The 14,852-nt window shown below is 39.2% G+C and overlaps 1 protein-coding gene across 1 annotated transcript in view; it reads left to right on the top strand.

Moving 5' to 3' along the window:
• Window positions 1–14,852, top strand: part of SLC2A11 (solute carrier family 2 member 11) — a 466,200-nt gene that overhangs the window by 137,119 nt on the left and 314,229 nt on the right. The gene's annotated exons all lie outside the window — the stretch shown is intronic.

The following is a 14,852-nucleotide window of genomic DNA, read 5'->3' as shown; positions in this document are numbered from 1 at the left end:
TCGGGGCCAGTCAATTACCCCAAAACTGTAAGTCAGAACAGAAGAGCGAATTGGTTTATAGCTTGGACTTTGTTCCTAGATGTCAGGGCTGTTTTCAGTATAAATGTTAGCCTTCTAAAATATTCTTTACTGAGTTTTGTTCGCATTTGTTCATGTTTTATTGTTGATCCTTCATCAATTCCCAAATATTTATACATTTCCACTTTAAACTTTGCTTTTGCACATTTATCAAGACTAAGTGAGATTGTTATATCATCTGAGAAAGTTTTGACCACGTCCAGCTCCTCATTTGATGCATTATACAGTTTTAAATCATCCAGAAAATAAAATGAGTAGTCTTTACACATTTTGTTCTTTGGAAGTCAAATTGTAACTATGACCTAGTCTGTTAAGTGGACAGTTTAATGAGTTAAGGGCAAGACAAAAGTGCAGCAGTGACAAAGAGTCACCCTGGACTATCTCCCTTTGAATTTTCATCCCTGGGGTAATAATTTGTCCTTTATCATGTAATAATTTGTCCTTTATCATGGCTTAGCTACAAAGTGGTTTGCTACTGTTTCATGGTCACTGTAATGTAATTGATCAATGTAAGGTGTATCTTATGCATCTGTAAGCACTCCAATGTGGGATGCTATCAATCATGCCATGTTTATATTCTTCCCCTTTTTACAATTCTCTCAGTTTTGATTTAATTTAACAAAAATGATCCTTTTTTTCCATATGACTTTTTTGTTTCCCTTTTGTTCTATTGGCATGATCGAGTTTTCTTCTAAATGACTATAAAACTCTTGTCAGTATCAGTTCCAGTATATGGTTTATACATTATTGGAAGGCAGGTTATTGGTCTATAGGTTTTAGGATAGCTTGCAGGTTCACTGTTAAGGATGAGTACCATTTGTCCTGTTGTTAACCAGGTTGGTATGTATTCAGGGCATGCATATAAGTCGTTTTTACTCAGGGTTAACTCTTTGTGTAACAGTGTTGATGCTTTTAGCCAGGTACTGCATCTGGGTCTGGGGTTTTATATTTAGGAGCTTTTCTTAATTTTGTTTCAGTATCTCTGGCTGTATTTCATCCCATTTCATATCCTGTACATTTGAACTTCTTGCTTTCTTTTACTTCTTCTATTGATTCAACATCTTTGTTATGTCCCACAGGGTCATCATAGATATTTCTCCAAAATGTGTCTTTCTCATCTTTTTTATGCTGGTGTTCTTTTCCTTTTGCTTTGTTTTCCAATTCTCAAAGAACACTTTTTTTCGGTCATCAGTGAATTGCTTATTTTGTACTTTTCCTTTATATTTATCTGCGTATCTTCTAAGTTTTTCTGCCTGTGCTGCTATTTTTAGTTTATTATTTGCAATTGATAGATCCTGGTCTGTTCTGATATTGCACATTCCTTTTATCACATCTATCTTTCTAAGTATTCTTGTTGCTCTGTTTCTTCTGCTGTACTGTTATAATAGTGATATTTCTTCTCCTAATTGTTTTATACAGTAGTTTTCTCTATTTGATGCCTGCATGATGGCATTTGATTTCTCCCCTCCTTTCCCTTACTGCCCTGTATTTTTGCGGTAGGACTGTATCTGTTATTAATTTTGCTTTACAGTAATATATTATATTTACTTCTGTTATATCACATTTATTTGTGTTAATAGTCATTGAAAAATGAATTATCATGGTGGTGCTGCTTACTGTGATGGATCCAAAGTCTTCTTAAGACACTAAGGTCTTGCTGGCTGGATTCTGCTGAAATCAAAGTCTACTTATAATTGCATTCACAGTCTATTGCCCATGGAAACTTGCAGTGTATACACTGATGCAGCACCAAACTCTCTCACTTTTAAAAGCAGTAATTAATAAATAACTTTTTATAACAAACCACACGTGCTACTGTTGCAGCTTTAGTTACACTGTACCACTTTACTTCTTGATCAGCATAGAAGATAACTTTCCTGTACAAAATACCTCTCCTAATAATTTCATTTGCTATAGTCTCTTTATAGTGGTTTTACATCCTGTTTTTCTCCTTGGTAATCTGTTTTGGTCTTTGTATGAAAACATCTGTTTGCTGGTGTTTGCAGAAAAATATGTTTTCATCCTGTAGAGAAATAATGCTGGTATTGTCTTTATCCATTCAAACTTCCTTGCTTAGCAGTGTCATATGATATAAACATGTACAAATTGTGTTCCTGTTGTCCATTTTTAAGGAAGCAGGTTAGCTTTCTTACTGACAATGTGAAATGCATACATCCTGTTTTTTATATTTTTACTATGTCTGTAAGAGGTCAGCTTTCTTGCTTACAGTGTCAAATGCATAAATTCTTGCTAATTTTGTAGGAAAACATGTCCATTAAGCAAATTCTTAGATTAAACCAGATTCTTAAAGCCTATATAAAGGCTTAAATGAGGTTATATCAATAACATGTATTTTGAAATTAAGAAGTTTGACTAGGTGATATAAACCTTTATATAGGCTTTAAGAATCTAGTAGGGGTTATGGCTTACAATGTTTTATTATGTTTAACATTTTACATATTTTTATTATGCACATTTTATATTATGCATATATCTTGAGGATGTAATTTGTTATTATAAAGACTTTATGACATGTTTTATAAGAAATTTGTACTGTATTATGATTATATACTTTTTAGTATGATTGTATTTTAGATATTATTTGATTTGAATGTACTGGTTGTTACTTCATGATATACATGGGTGGAGCTTTTTTGTATTTGGTGAGGTTCATTGGTTGAAATATTACATGGGGGTGGAGTGTTGCTTCCATATTAAGTTGTGGTTTTACTTGCTGTTTGTCTGATGAAGTCCGGCTACTTAGCTGGATGAAAAGCACTTTACGAGTATTGGATTTGTTTATTCATTAAAATGTGTTGAGTACAGTTCTTCGTTCCTTGGTGGTATTTTCTCAGTTGGTCGTTTTTGTTTTAGTTGTTCCCACAGTAGTGGTGATGTCAGTTTGGGGAGGGAAATGGCCAGAAAACTATCTGTATCCAGTGGCCTTGATGACATCAGTGAATTTGAGACTTTTCCAGGGTGGGTTAAAAGTTTTTTGAAAGTGAAACCAACACAGTGCAGTTAAGGTACTGTTCTAGTGGATAGAAACAGTCAATTTAAAATATTTTAAATGCTGTATTGTTTATTCATAGCAGGGATTGTAAATAGGGAGAAAAAAGACAGAGAAGTTGAGCATTTAATAATAGAATCCTATTGTTGGCCTTTAAGTGAGTATATCGAGCTGATGCGTTGTAATGGTCTCCTTGCAGATGTCAAGTCTGAATGGCTCACAGAAACTTGATACTGTTAATTTTGTCATTAGAACGTTACATTCACCAATTTCCCTCTGAAGATTCAAATATTACCAGATTGCAGACATGGGATATTGCAGACCTAGTCTGGATAAAATAAGCAGAGCTGGAGTTTTGATTTTTTTTTTTGTGGGGGAGGCACTTTAAGAGACACAACATATGACATATGGAAGCTGAGCATTTATACTGTGCTTGCTAATGCTTCCTTCACTCCAAAGCTATTAGACAGATAACATCTTGTTAATTTTGTTAAATTAATTAATCAATTAATTAATTAATTAATAATTAATTAATTATTAATTAATGAATAAGAAATGAATTCAAAAGTTTACTCAACTCAGTGACAGTTAATTATGTAACTCTGTGATTATGAGAAACTTTTAGTTAGACTTTACATTTTACCATTTAGGGACACTGTTGCTTAGACCACTTATTGGTTAAATGCCACCTCTCTACTCAACTTCATACCTTTTAACCTCTTAGAACAAGAAATCTGGACAAAGCCAAAACAATTGGGGGACAAAGGCTCAAAATCTGGACAAATTTTAAATATTGCTCTTTTAAACTTAGAAAGTTGTTTGAATAAAAGATTTTACATTGCCATGCATTTTCTGAAGGAAGTGAAGTCTTGAAACTTAAACGCTTGTTATTTGTGAAATCAGTCCTCACTGATTTGCTAGAAAACCACAGTTTTTATGAGAAATGGATCAAAAATAGACAAAACTCTGGACATTCTGTGCAAATCTGGACAGGTAAGAGGTATGCTTAATATTTTCTGAAAGAAAGAAAAGTGATTTAGATTTGCAAGTTAAAAGGAGAGAAGAAAGGGAAAGAAGTTTGTGAAACTTATAACTGAAATGTAAAATCTAACTTTCTCAGGAAGGATCTAATTGCTTGTATTTAATTAAGGCTTACAAGGGTTTGAGGTCAGGAAGAAAAAAGTCCATAAAAAGTGCTATTACATAACTTTTCAAAGGAAGCAGTCCTTGGTACTCAAATGAGAAAGTTTTCCATTGTATGTGGAATGTTCTGAATGTGGAAAAAATGTTTCATGTTTAGTATTTCTTCTGCTGTATGTGAAAAACAATGTGACCTGATGTAACTCTCCCCTTCCCCTGGCTTTCTGTGGGAACAGAAATTATGAGCTGCAATGTACATACTTCGAGCTAAAAGCTAAGTCAGCTAGACTTGCTTTGGAGGTCATGGTGACCATATGAAGGTACTTTGCTTGAATTTTGCCTTGTATAATTTTACAGACTTAGAATAGTTCAATATTTATTCAGTAAGAGACATTTGGGGTATTTAGTCCTAGGTCAGATTCTTTTAAATATTCTGAATGTATAACTGACTGTTATTTTCATATTCACTGTGCATTGTCTTTGCATCTGTATGCCTAGTGTACATCAACACTGTATTTATTGTTTAAGTAAAGTTTTATGTATTCACTTTTAAGATTTTGTGTCGGGTAATTAATTGATGATTTATGTATTTATTTTATTTTTATTTATTTATTTATTTGCATTTGTTGACCGGGAGTATCCGACTGGATGTATGTCCATTTTCAGCAGAGGCCCGGGGAGAAAAGCTCCACAGTTAAAATATACAGACAGTAGTTGCACTGGATTTACATAGCAATTAACAATTTGATCAACATAGCAATTAAAAATTACAAACATAGTTACAGATGAAGAACATAGTACATCAGTAGACAACTAGAATCTTTATCATCTATTATTATCATCTGAGAAGAGGGCATTACTTAGCACCATAGACTGACAACACTGTGGTACCTGCCTACAATTAACTAGACTGCTTGAGCATACTACCTGTGATAGATCTATCTATCTATCTGTATGTGTGTGCGTAATTTATGTTCCTCTAAATCAAAACTGATCAAGTAAATAGTGTAATTGGTCTCTAGCTATGTCCTGATTGGCAGCATTATTATTATTACTATGCATGGAAGAAAGGTGTGGGGAATAGAATAATTCTGCCAGCCTTCCATGGCAAGTGTGTGTGTGTGTGTGTGTGTGTGTGTGTGTGTGTGTGTGTGTGTGTGTGTCTGTGTGTGTGTGTGTGTGTGTGCTTGTGTGTGTGTGTGTGTGTGTGTGTGTGTGTGTGTGTGTGTGTGTGTGTGTGTGTGTGTGTGTGTGTGTGTGTGTGTGCATGCATTAATAAATAATAATTGGTTTGTGTGTGGATAAATAAGAATTTTTTTTGAAAGCACTTACCATGGGTAAAGTGTGCTGGAAGACAATGTGATTAATAGAAAAAGTGGTGAGAAACGGGCCTGGAGTTCTAGGCCAAAGACTGAACTCTGTAAGAGATGAGTGTGTAATCATAGTCTGTGCTTAAGTGTTGGAAACATATAGCCAGGACAACAGTGCATATTGCCCATTATCCTTTTGGGGCCAGAGTACATTTTGTGAATTGCTTATTGAATCGGTTCATACTCTTCTTTACTTTAACCTGCTGGGTACTGGTGGTATGACTCAAGAGACCATCCCTCTGGAGATCATCAGTCCTGTCTGAGACAGTTTAGTGGATCCAAAAGCTGTAGCTGCTGTCCGTCATCTGTCCAAGTAGTATACTGTTTCACAGTTGTGGGATTCAAACCCCTCCAGTGCCAACTTGGTCTTCATGTTTGGTGGAATCTTGTTGCTATCTGTCACAGCTTCTCCCTAGGCCTTAGCATTTTTCTCACCTCACTCGTTCATTTTTTTATATATATATATTTTTTTATTTCCTTTGGTGTTACTTTTGTCTGTTTTAAAGTTTTGCATTTTTTCATTTATTGTGGTACTGTTCAAGTTATTAGTGATGGAGAGTAAAGTTTCCAAAAAGTGTAAATGTGGACACACAATTCTGTCTGATAGTAACCACTCTGTATGTGTGTCACTGCTCAGATGAAGAGCATTTTTCTGCTTTTTATGACAGTTATAAATAAAATACTACCATAACCATTAAGAATACAACAGTCAAAGCAAAGTTGTTCAGAAGAGACTAATAACAGAACAAAACTCTGTGCCCCTTCCTGAGTGAGCTTCCATCTCGAGCACCACTTGGGGTTGGCCTACTCCATTTCACCGTCTGAGCCCATTCTCAGTAGGGAAGATTCTATAAAATTTGCAGGGCAAGAGTTTCCTCTCAAGGTCCTAAGCCAAAAAAAAATAGGACTGAGGACTGAAGAGAAATTAATATCAATACATTCTACTTCTAGTGTTTCTAAAATGTCTGTCAAAGTGTTATCTGATGCAACTCCTGTCAGACTAGTTTGTGTGACTTCACTTTCTAATTAAGAGGTGAATTAAAGTTTGGACTGTAGCTTATTTTAATCAAAGCCTTTCACACCTTATTCAAATGCCTCCTTTTGAAACTGACTAGAAATAGGAGGAAGACCTGCATTAAAGACCAACATAGAAAGTCTCTTTCCTCTTCACTCTCTGGTATTAGAACAGCTGAGGTTACTTCTTGTGCTAGAGCAGCTCAAGTTTTCAGCCATAACATGCCATTTTTCTTCATTAGCGTCCCCCCATGATGGTGATTGTCTGCAAGGGATTGGATTTGAATATATCCACAATAAGTTTTAGCTGCCATTTAAGTTCACAGTTTTCTAACAGCATCTCTCTCAACCCACCTCTAGGATTTCTTTCAGTCATTTGAAGGACAATGAATTAATTTTTTTAAATTACAACATATCATTGCATGCTTAGTCAAAGTATTGTTTTTGTCAAGCCTCAAAATGTTATATGCATGCTCATAAATGAGTTTGCATAAAGTATAGATGAAATATCAATATATTTATCTAGCCTCTTACAACTAAAAGCTGCTAAGCTATTGGTTGACTTGATTTGTGTATTTCAAAGGCTTTCAGTCTGCTTTGAACAGTTACATATGTGTGATACCTAGTTAAGTTATATTTGAATGCAAGTGCAATTATTTTAAAATTTAGATTTTATTTATATGATCACTTATTCTATTCTTAATTTAATAGTTTATGCCAACTGAATGGGTATCATTTGGTCATGAGATTTTATTCTATAAGTTTTATTGGGTATGTATGAGCTTAAAAGGTTCATGTTTTAGTATTTTGTTTAGATTCTGATAAAATCATGTGGATAAAAGTGCTAAATCTGAAGTTTGGAAATAAACTCTGCTTCCGTGAACTTGAAGAACTAGCTCCGTTGTATTTCCTTGTTTTGTTCTAAGCTTTTGATTTGGAGTGCGGTGCTTGAGAGGTGTTTTCGTGCTGCAAAAAGCAAAAACAGTAACAACCCATAACGGAAGCCTAAATGATGGCCCCTTTTGATTCACTGTTGTATGGGAAACGAAGAAGCCACTTGACTGAGAGAGGGCTTGATGGATGGCAGGCAGTGGGGACAAAAAGTAAAAAAAAAACTGGGATTATGTATTTATTTCTTCACCATCATGGATGGCTGCATCTTATAGACTTTGGTAAGGGTTCAGAGATGACTTTCATTAATGCCCCTTTTTGATTATCTGCTGCCTTTGACCTGTCAATTAAAACACACCTGGAGAACAAAGTAAAAGAGGGTAACATACTCTCTGCTGTTGGTGTTCAGTTTCAAACTCCACTACACATGATGTCCTTCAAGGATGCATCTGCAGTCATAACATATGGGTTGTCCTGCCTCAGGCAGCCCTTCGGTCAGCCGGATTCCAAAGTCTGGGTCTGGCCTCGGCTGATGTCGCACTTTCCCCGACGTCAGAGCTCCTGGGGTATAAAGACATCAGCCGACGCCATTTTCCCCAGTCTTTCTTGCCGCGCGGTGCCCGAAGCAGAAGCTGTTCGCAAGTGCCGGTCGGTCAGATCCAGAGATTTCAGCTACCGAAGACTTCGAAAAAAGCTAAGTACCCCATTGGGGACTCTTTCTTGCCTCAGCCGATGTCAGACAAAGTAAATAATTGTTTAACTTGTGGGAAACAAATACCTCATAAGGATTTCCATTCTTACTGCCTTCCTTGCTTAGGCCCAGACCACGACGTATCAGCTTGTTTAGCCTGTGCCTCCTTCAACCGATGGACTCTTAGACGTTGGTCGGAGTTTGCAGAGGAATTTTTTGGTACCGCTTTTGCTTATAAAATGCCGTCGGAGACTCCGACTACGCATATGGTCAAAAAACGCAAGGAAAAGGACCGACACTCACAGCCCGCGGTTTCGACTGAAACCACGGTTAGGCCTACCGCGAGTGTCTCGGTTTCGGCTGAAACCGAGTCCACGGCTATTCCTACTACCGAAACCTTACCTCCGACCACCGAGGCCAGAGAGGCCCCGGCTGAGTCGGCTTCAGAACTACCTACCGAAGCTAGTGTTCAGGAATTGTCCGACACCATACCTTTGGATATTTCTACCCCTGCACGTGGGGCAGCTAGGCCCCCAGCTTCTATGTCTATAAAGGCCTTCTCCAGGGCTAAAGCTGCTAAACTTTCAAAAGCTTTGCCTGCTAAATCTGCATCCCAGAGGCCTGCTTCTAGTTCACAGATTCTCAGTCTTGCTGAGGATCTTATATCCTTAATTAGGGGTTCCCAGCCCCACCCAGACAGGGCCTCCCAACCTCCTCCAGACAAAAGGCCCAGGACTGAACCCTCTGAACCTCACTCCTCAGATTACTCCACGGATGGATCTGATTTGTCAGACCACCAGGAAGGGGCCTACTCGCCTTATGAGGACTCAGATGCAGAAGAATCTATCCCTTCGGCCTCTCCCCCTGAAGAATTTTCCTTTGGGGAGACTTTACACTCCATGAGAGAGCACTTTCAATGGCAGGGTCAGGATTTCTCTGATTCTAGAAAAAGATTAAGGACCTTTTTGCATTTGCCCCAGCATAGGCCCTTAGCTATACCCCCTGTTTTAACTGTAATTGATGATGTGTACAATGATGTCAGTACTGCACCTGATTCTCTTCCTCCGGCCCCCGCCAAACCTGACAGATATTACAGGGTCCCGGATTCTCACTTCCACCTGTATAAAGCCCATGCTGCAGACCCAGAAACTATTTCTCAGGGCCCTAAAGGGGTGGCAGCTGCTACTGCCAAAAATCCCCTACCCTCTGAAAGAGAGTCTAGAGCATTAGAGAGATGGGGAAAAAGGTTTATACATCTGCTACTCTTTCTGCCAGGGCATTAAACTGTCAATTCCATATGATACAGTACCAAGAATTTTTGTTAGATCAGCTGAATAAAAAACTTTCTTCTCCTGAACCTTTAGACCGTAAATCCCTTCAGGATTTGGTACACAACTCACAACAGGTCAGTAATCATTTCTTAAAATGTGGCTATGATGCACTGGAGGCTTCATTTAGATCAGCTATGACTGGGGCAGTAATTCGTAGGCATGCCTGGCTGAAGGAGCAATCTTTGCCAGACCATGTCAAGGCTAAACTCCTCGATGCTCCAATGGAGAAACAAAATTTATTTGGCTCCCCTGCACAGGAGATTCTAAAGAAGGTTGAAGAAAAAGCAAAATCTGTGCAGACAGTAAAAGATTTCCTGCAAGTCCAACCTCCGAGGTTCAGCAGAAACTGGCCTACAAAGAATTGGTCCTTTCCAGACACCTCCAGAGCACAGAGGGGCAGGAACAGGCGCCCTAGAGGCAGAGGTCAATCAAAGGGTTCCTACAGGGGCCGTCAGTGGCAGCCTGCCAACCAGAGGAGTAGTGCAACAGCTACAACTACAACCACTACCTCAGGACAGACCCAATGACTTGACTCTGATTCCGCCTACCAGGGATCAACTGGAAGCACCCTTGGGCGGAAAGCTGGCTTTATTCTTGAAAAACTGGCATTGCATTACAAAGGATACATGGACATTGCAAACAATAGACAAAGGATACAGGTTTCACTTCCACACCTTGCCAAAAAGAGGCGGAATGCCAAACCTTCCACCAAACCAGAAGGCAGAGGCTTTAAGACAAATCAGCAATTTACTTCAGATGAAAGCTATAGAAATGGTACCATCTACAGAACAAGGCCAAGGATTTTACTCCAGATTATTCCTCGTACCAAGAAAAGAAAACCAATGGAGGCCTATTCTCGACCTGTCCGCACTGAACACATATCTCATTGTGCCAAAATTCAAAATGCTGACCCTACAGTAACTTCTTCCCATGTTGGGCAAGGAGTCTTGGCTGGTGACTCTAGATCTCAAGGAGGCATACCTGCACGTCCCTATCCGACCAGATTGCAGAAGACACCTCAGATTTCTTGCAGGATCAGAGCATTATCAATTCTCAGCATTGCCCTTTGGCTTATCTACTGTGCCCAGAGTATTCACGAAATGCCTGGCATCAGTAATTGCACATTGCAGACTTCAGGGAATTCAAATTTATCCATACCTGGACGACTGCCTAATCCAAGCGGACTCCTTGTTTTGTTCTAAGCTTTTGATTTGGAGTGCGGTGCTTGAGAGGTGTTTTCGTGCTGCAAAAAGCAAAAACAGTAACAACCCATAACGGAAGCCTAAATGATGGCCCCTTTTGATTCATTGTTGCTGCGGTGTATGGGAAATGAAGAAGCCACTTGACTGAGAGAGGGCTTGATGGATGGCAGGCAGTGGGGACAAAAAGTAAAAAAAAAAAACTCGGATTATGTATTTATTTCTTCACCATCATGGATGGCTGCATCTTATAGACTTTGGTAAGGGTTCAGAGATGACTTTCATTAATGCCCCTTTTTGATTATCTGCTGCCTTTGACCTGTCAATTAAAACACACCTGGAGAACAAAGTAAAAGAGGGTAACATACTCTCTGCTGTTGGTGTTCAGTTTCAAACTCCACTACACATGTTTTCCAGGATGCAACAAAGCCCAGAAGGTTTTGATTTAACATGACTCACAGCAACAAGACAACCAGACATCAGGAAGGAGCGACCATGACCACGGTGGCTTCCAAAATGTTTGCCAGACTACAGACAAGAATAATAGCCATGATCAGGGGTACTGCTGTCCTCCTTTGTGAGGCAGCAGTCTAATCCTTGACACCTTGCCTGACTATTGCACTTGGGAGGCAGTTGGAGAGAGATGTGGCTGGACATCAAACTGGAGATCTGGATAAGGACTGCAGTAGCCAGAGGCAGTATCATTCCCTTTCACATCCCTCCTTGGCCCTATTCTCCTCCTTTGCCAGACATCCCACTCCATCAAAGGAGTGCAACAAGAAAGGACATGGTAAACCTCATACAGAAGAGTGCCGTCCATGAAGTCCCACCAGACTAGAGAAGATGAATTTATTACTCCATGTTTATAGTTCCTAAAATAAAAGAACTTCAAGCCAGTACTGGATTTGAGTAGAACAAATTAATTCCAAAAGAAACCTTTTGGATTGTCACAGTGCAGTCTACCCTTCCCTGTCTGTTACAAGGAGACCGGATGTGTTCTGTGGTCCTCTAGAACTTTTATTTGCACTTAAAAATTGTCAAGGTGTCTAGAAGGTCTCTCTGCTTTCAGGAAGGAGCCAGCAGTTATCAGTTCCATATTCAGTCATTTGGTTTCATCTCAACCCCCAGTGTATGTTGACCATAGTTGCTGTGAACCAGGGTCTGCAATGTTTAGCTAACACCTCCAACATGGAGTAGGTCAGTGTCTGCACCAGGAGCTTTTTCTAAGGCTGTTTCTGTCTTTAGGAATTATATAGGACACTGCAAAGTCCTAGTTGGAGACCTCTTAAAAGCTAACATTCACAGTATGCACCATGGATACTTTCCAGGACAGACTTTCTTCTTCTTTCAAACTGGATCCTTATATTACTGAACACGTCACAGAGCTTAATATCTCAGATCATTGAGTCTCAGACAATAACAGCACTTCTGTGTAAAAGAGGACTGGGTCTAATGAATGCAATTTAATTTTGGTTCTCCTTGTAAGACTCTACATGAAAGTTCTACTGTGTACTTTAAAAGTTCAGTGGTTCCAGTTAATAGATCCATTGGCGCAACACATTAAAATTTCCAGGACTTGCAAGTTACATCTCACGCAGTGGTTTTACACTCACTATGGGCAGTCCAGTCTATAATCCCACTTGTGTTTAAGCAGTCATTCTGGTTGTCTGTGCCCTGAGTTGAGGGGGTGGGGCATAGTCAAAGACTGACTGTCCAGTCTGCATGATGACAGAGCGAGAAAGAGAGAGTCCAATTTATATATCAGTATCTTGGGGATGAAAGCAGTCCTCCTAATATTACAGGCAGTCTTTCATGACTCCCTACCCCAGTGTGTTTTAGCTGTCCACATTGATCATATGGCTACAGTTTGGTACATAGGCAGGTGGAACTCATTCTTATCTACCCAGTGAGAAGCAGTGGGGATATGGGGATGTGTTATATCATGTCAAAAGGATACTTTTTTAACTGCCAGTCAAATTCTTGAAGAAGCCAATTCTCTAATCGACAGGCTCAACCTATGCTTACTGATGCCTCATGAACAGTTCCTTGGACCGTCAACAGAGAAGATTTTCTGTCACTGATGGAAGCCTTGCTTCAGCCTTTTTGAATTCCCAACAAACACAAAGGGGAGTAACTTTTTTATGTCATTCTACCTCTGAAGAGCATCCCAGGGATACTGGATACTGTTCCCCAGGAATGGCTTCCAGGACTCCTTTACACATCTCTCCCTTTTCACATGTTCTGAAATTCATACAGACATCCAAGAAAAAAAGTCCGAAGTCATTCTAACATGATAATTTTGATCTTGACTGGTGTGGTTTTCTGTGCTCAGGCCTCATCTGCTGGAGGCCTGTTTGCATCTGAGGCTGTTCATAACCTTCCTAACCCCCTCCTTCCCAGCAAGCCTCACCCAGACCTCCACTCCTTCAGTCTATCTGTGTGATTTTTCAAGTTCCAGTGATGACCAGGGACTCTTCATACCCTGATAGAGTAGACCAGAACATTCTGTGTGCCCAGAGGCCCATTTAGGTAAAACATAAGAGTAAGTTGACACATTCTCCAGTATGCGCTACTTCCGGAGATTTGGCACCTGAACCTCCAGTCCATGAGTTTCTTCCTCAGATTTTGACTCAAGATTGAGATTTTCTTCTTTTTAAATGTACATTGAATCCATTTATAATTTCTTATGGGTTTTACCTTTGTCATTACTGTCCTTGACACAAGGAATTTTAATTAGCATATACTTTATCAGACCTCTGTTTAAGGATCACGTCCCTCCTTGAGACTTGTATTCTGCTTTGTGAAATTGATTCTTCCTCCTTTTAAACCTGCTGCTGTTGCAGAATTGTAGTATTTTTTTATATCTTGGTAAGCACTATCTTTAGTTGCAATAATTTCAGCTGGGAGAATTTCAGAATTGCAACATTATGTGTTGATCGATCCTCCATATTTGATAAGGATAGTGTCCCTTCTTTTATGTATAAGGTAACCACTGAACCACTGAGACAAATCTTAATCAGGCTGTTAACCTTCCATTTTTCATTCCTAATTATGTTAACAGAGGTGAGTATTTTTTACATTGTATGGATGTCCACAGAGATCTTCAATTTTTTGTGGATAGGGCGAAATCCTTAAGGAAAGACTCACAGTTGTTTGTGTATTTTTTCCAAAGAAACTGGATTCTAAAGTTTATAGAATTATTTCTCCAGGTTGACTGATATTTACCAAATTGTGTTACAAACACACAGGAAACCTTTGCCATCTATATCTAGAGCTCACTCAACTAGGGCAGTGACTACCTTTCAAGCATTTTTTTAAAAACGCACAATTAGGCAGTATTTGTACAGCTGCTACATGAGCTTCATTTAATACTTTTACACGACACTGAAAGCTGTATGTGATTTCTAGAGTTAGGGCTTCTTCTGGTACCAAAATTACTAGAGCTGTTCCTCCCCCAAACTGAAGGATCCTGGGATAAAACTGAGTACATACAAGACAGGTGTCATGGTAGCACAATGTGGAAATAAGAAGATGCTTAAAGCTGAGTTAAGAACAGAAAACAGTAGAACAGGTTAATAGCTTTAAGTATCTGAGAGGAGTGGTTGAGGAGAAGGGAAGTCTGAACGAGGAGGTCAAAGCTAGAATCAGAGGGGCTTCATCCCACTGACAGAGAGTGTTAGGAGACAGTGTATAACAGAAGAATGTCAAGAAACTGAAAAGTAAGATGTACAAAACAGTGATGCAATCAATACTACTGTATGGTACACAAAACTGGGCAGTAAAGAAAGAGCAGTTGAGGAAGCTAAAATTGATGGGGGTGAAGTGTCTTGGATGGGTAGTAGGATGCATGCTGTGGGACAGACGAAGAAATGATGGTACCAGAACAGAAGCCAAAGTAGCTCCAGTTGCAGAGAAGATCATGGAGAACTGATCGCAGTGGTTTGGGCATGTGTGCAAAAAAGCAGATGATGATTTGGTGAAGAGGATTTGAGAGAGATAGGAAAAAGTCAAGAGTAAATGAGGGTATCCAGCAAAGGGTGATAGATTGTGGAAGAGAAGACCTGTGACACTTAGGCATGACTGAATCAAGAGATGTGGAAACAGGTCACATGACACCCGACCTCATGC

The sequence above is a fragment of the Protopterus annectens genome, chromosome 4.part0 (assembly GCF_019279795.1).
Source record: "Protopterus annectens isolate FY-2018-M chromosome 4.part0, PAN1.0, whole genome shotgun sequence".
Classification (NCBI taxonomy): Eukaryota; Metazoa; Chordata; order Ceratodontiformes; family Protopteridae; genus Protopterus; species Protopterus annectens.
Note: the sequence above shows the minus strand (reverse complement) of the source record. Positions and strands in the feature narration are given on the sequence as shown.